Source organism: Lepisosteus oculatus, unplaced genomic scaffold (assembly GCF_040954835.1).
Source record: "Lepisosteus oculatus isolate fLepOcu1 unplaced genomic scaffold, fLepOcu1.hap2 HAP2_SCAFFOLD_225, whole genome shotgun sequence".
Classification (NCBI taxonomy): Eukaryota; Metazoa; Chordata; class Actinopteri; order Semionotiformes; family Lepisosteidae; genus Lepisosteus; species Lepisosteus oculatus.
Genome location: NW_027167765.1, coordinates 100,573 through 105,205, shown reverse-complemented (window position 1 = coordinate 105,205; position 4,633 = coordinate 100,573). Strand labels below are relative to the sequence as shown.

Sequence of the window (4,633 nt, the reverse complement as noted above, 5' to 3'; positions counted from 1 at the left end):
GTCCCCCATTCCACATCCACACACAGCAACCTGCCATCTATGACCCTCTGAATACTTTTCAATTTGAATGCCCATCCTTTGAAAAGAATGGCCACGCCAGAGGCTCTGTTGTTATTGTCCCCTGACCAAACAGAAGGCCCTTTATCCCACCTATCTTCAAAACTTTTATACCTCTCTTGATAGGCTAAAGCACACTCCTGCAACATCAACACATCTCCCTCTCTCTGCTGGAGGTAATCAAAGACAGACTGGCATTTAACTCTGTCATTGATACCTCTTGTGTTAAGAGAAATTATGTTAAGAGCCATATTACATAAGAAAGTGGAACCAGTCTTTACAAAACACATTTCTCTTCGGTCTCACCTGTTACCTTTTTCTTTTTCTTTTTCTTCTTACCAATTTCCTGCCAGCCATCCTCTGAATGAGCCTTCATCAGGGTGGCAGCAGTAAAAGCGTTCACAGAGTCCATTTCAAGGAAGGGGGTAGAGGGAGGGGTGGAGAGGTTCCAGCTGTCCCCATCGCCATGCTCTCCTTCCTCCTCGCTCGGGGAGAAAACAGAGTCATTTTTTCTTTTCCTCAAGTCCAGCTCCTGGGAGCACTGAGGGGAAAGGGGTGCAGCCGATGCACCAGTCTCCTCTTCCCCCTCACCCACCAGCTGCTGCAGATCCTCCGTGATGGACTGGATGGAGGAGAGGAGGGCATCTGTAGCACTTGCAGAGTCTGAGAAAAGCAGCTCCGCTGAATCCTGGGTATCCTCGCTGGACCCGCTCCACCGGGGGGCCCCACACTGGCCCTCGTTCTGAGGAGCAGGAGTGGGGGAGGGGTCCTCGCTGTTCTCGGGGGTTTTCAAACCCTCGTGCTTGTCTGGTGCAGTCTGCGGTTGTGGGGGCGTAGTGGATTTCTCTTCCACCAGCCCCGGAGCCACAGCAGGACTGATCCTGGCTGGAGGCTGAGAGTCTTTGTCCAACAAGGGTTCTTTGTTTGACTTGTTGTTTGCTTTGGATTTTCGGGCCGGTTTGGCTGAAACAAGCACTGCCTCATCCTTTCTCATTTTGAGTTTATTGGCGTAGGCGTGAGGGCAGTTCTTAAAAACGTGTCCTTCCGAGCCACATAAATTGCACTTTGGCAGCATTGAACAGTCAGAGGCTAAATGTCCCTGTTTGCCACAGGTCTTGCAGCATTTCACAGTGCAGGACGATGCCAGGTGTCCCACAGCACCACAGCGCCGACACACCTTTGGTTGTCCCACATAAAACACATAGCCATTGCAGGCGCCCAGCCGGATTGTAGAGGGCAGGTGCCTTAAGCCTCCATTTACGCTGTCCAGTAGCAAGCGAACCTCGAATTTCCTTGCTCCTGTTTTTATACCATCAACATCTCTAACCTCAGTTCCATGGTGGACGGTGCAGTACTGGTTAAGCCAGGTGTGAATGTCCTCCGTCTTTGCCAGTTCCGAGAACATAACAACATGCACCGTTTTCCTCTCTCTCTGTGTCAGAGGCTGCAAGTTGATCTTCTCAAGTGCAGGAACTTTGCCTCTTTTTGCCTCAAACACATCCACGCATTGTTCAAACAGAGGATAGGTAGCAAATACAACCTCAAATGCTTTCTGACCTGGGAGAGCGAAGATGAAATCCAAGTGCCGAGGTTCAAAGCCAAGTTCCTTCTGTAACACTTTTCTGCTGAACTGCATACGATCCATGAAGAGGTCATCCAAGAGCTCAAAACGTGCAGCATTCTTACGGGATCCAAAGGTTGCCATTTCAAAAACCGCAAATCGAACACTGCTTCCAACAAAAGAAAAACAATCCAACTACTCCACCTACAGGCTGATCAAGGTATCTCCCCTGCCAGGTAAGTATGAGTTAAACAGGCCCCTGCAAGCGGCCCGCACCCACAGCACAAATCGCGCAGCCTAGGCCACCTCCTCGCCCCGCACGCCACCGCCTCCTGCTGGGCCCACTCTTTCACACACTCACACGCCACACTAACACTCAAAAGTGTGGGCAAAACGAGAAAACGAGCGCGCTGTTTCCTACACATCTGCAGTCGCCGTTGCGCATTCGCAGCATGTCCCGGGATGCAATTCGGCCTCATTTGCATAACTCCAGACCGGCAGATCGCCACGCAAGCTCGCGACGTGCGCCTGCCACACACCGAACAAACCTTTTCAGCAATTTCCAAAAAACGGGCCTGCTCGCCTGCCCACAAGGCTCCGTCTCTTACCTGCTCTCCAGAGCCTGCTGCCTTCTGTGCTTTTCTCTCGGCACCGCTGCAGCGCACACAACTCCTGCAGCGGGAGGGGGGGAGAAAGTTCCCGCGCTCCGCCGCAGGGAAGGCTCGCTCCGTGCGCACACGTCCTTTCGATGCCAGTCCAACAAGTGCTCCGCATTAGCTGCGTCGGGGCTCCGGCGTGTCGCACCTCACCTCACCTCGCACTGCCCCCTCCTTGAATGTCTGCCGCTGGGCATGCCCCGCTCTCCTCCGCCTTATCTTATCGCGTGTGAGCACCGACAATGGCCACAATGCCGGGGAATGGCACCTGTAAAGTGTTAATTGGGGCACAGGAACAGCCCGTCTCGTCTCGGGGGGGCCGGCTTCAGAGACAATACAGCAAACACAGCGGGGCGGGGGAAGAAGACGACACCACACATGCGGGTACATTCAGCTCCGGCGGGAACGAGACATTTGTCGGTCTTTTCAAGTGCCGAGAGCCGAGCAATCCTTCACTTGTATCGTTTCTCCCCGGTGACTAGGTCTGGCCCTGCGACTCTCGACTGGGCTCACCCCCGGGGCAGCCCAGCAGGTGTGAGCCTGGCCGGCACCCGGATGGGAGATTCCACCCCGGAAAAGCTCCGGTTGCTGCTGCTCCTGCAAGAGGTGTGACTGGGACCAGTAGGGAGCGCTCACCCTGCGGGCTGTGTGGCTCTCTTACGCCCCAGCCTCCTGATGGCGACACTCTGCTGCAAAAACAGGCGCCGTCCTTCGGGGGAGGCGTCAAACCGAGGTCCCGACCCTCCTTGGCCATTAGGAAACCCCAGGGCGTCTCTCAAAAAGAGACGCCGGGGGTGTCCCTCTGGTGTTAGTGCTCCCCTTTACCCATCAGTCGGGGTCTCCTCCTAATCCCCGTCTCACCTGTAACAATCAATGACGAGGCCCCCCTGTCCGTGAGATTTAGTACTCGCGCAAGAGACCGGGGGCAGAGCGCGAACGCGGTCCCCCGCCCCCCACAAAGTGCGCGCTCCGGGTTCCCTCTCGGGGCCCTGCAACACAGCGGAAGGGCAGCGAGAAGGAGCCTCTTGCTCTGATGCCGCAAGGCCACAAGAGGGCGGAGGCGCCGCGCGCCCGGCCGACGTGTTGGACCGGTGCGCTTTACGTGCTGAAATAAACACACGAAAGCCCCGAAATGTTTCCAGAGTGCTGTGCACTGGAAGTTTTTGTCTGGTGAAGACTTGCCTGGTGCTCCTCCGTGCAGATTGTTTGTCCTCCTCCAGTGCGGGACGAGTCAACACAAGGGAGCGCATTCGCCAACATCCAGGCACGCAATACGATTTGGAAAGCAGCTCCTTTCCAAAGAGTGGCACACGAACGATCCTTCAGTCCCGCTCGGGGAGCACGGAACCCCCGCCACACACAGCTTCAAGTAGCGAGTCAGGCGCTGGGGCTTTCGCTTACGGCCACACCACCCTGAACATGCCCGATCTCGTCTGATCTCGGACGCTAAGCAGCGTCGGGCCTGGTTAGTACTTGGATGGGAGACTGCCTGGGAATACCAGGTGCTGTAAGCTTTTGCTCTCCCGGCCAGCAGGGGTCGCCGTTGGTGCCGTAGGCTTTGGGAGGAAAACCTGCAGGATGGAAAGGTGATCTATAGCCTCATCTCTAGAGATGTTTTGTTGCTGTGGCATGTGTGTGACCCATATTCAAAAAAAAAAACCCGTCTGTAAAACGAATATCGAAGCTGCCTCTAAATCTGCAAATGAAGATGAGTCGATAAACCACTCGTTTTTCGTATAACTAGACATATATTCATTTGTTACCGATTTCATTCATTGAGCACGGATACAATAGAGGTACAGCCATTCACTGTTTGACATGTCTGCACTGGTACAGAACCGAGCAATCAGAAAACGGGTGAAACTGTCTTTAGACTCAGCATACAGTACCGAGGCAAGATTCCCACATTTGGAGAATTCGCAGGGGTCAGCACAGCCGGAGTGCAATGGCCGAGCCTCGCCCTGGGTGAACCGATTTCGATTTTTAAGAACTTTATTTTCTTTTCACAAAAAAATACAGGAAATCACAAATCAGAAAGCTTTACATTAATATACATACTTAAAACAGTATATATGATCACATCTCATTACATTTTGACACGGTAACAGTTACATAGCAACAATTTTCTTTTTTTCTGGTGCAAATCACATTCTTTACTTAAACATGATAATGTTTTTCACAGTTTCTTGAGATACTGTCCAATGCCCTCTATTTCCCACAGATTTTCTGCTTCCTCCCTCCCTTCTCTCCACAGATCTCTGAGGTAATAGTTCTCTCGGGTGATGAACAGGGCCAGGCTACCTGCTGCCTTGACTGGGACCTCGATGCCTTTGAACAGCCCCATGTTCCTCACTCTCCA

General features: G+C 53.2%; 1 non-coding gene across 1 annotated transcript; it reads left to right on the top strand.

Moving 5' to 3' along the window:
* The first annotated feature begins 3,669 nt into the window (after nucleotides 1-3,669).
* Nucleotides 3,670-3,788, top strand: LOC138227068 (5S ribosomal RNA). The gene has a single exon (XR_011184819.1). It is a non-coding gene; the product is annotated as a 5S ribosomal RNA (ribosomal RNA).
* Nucleotides 3,789-4,633: the final 845 nt, after the last annotated feature.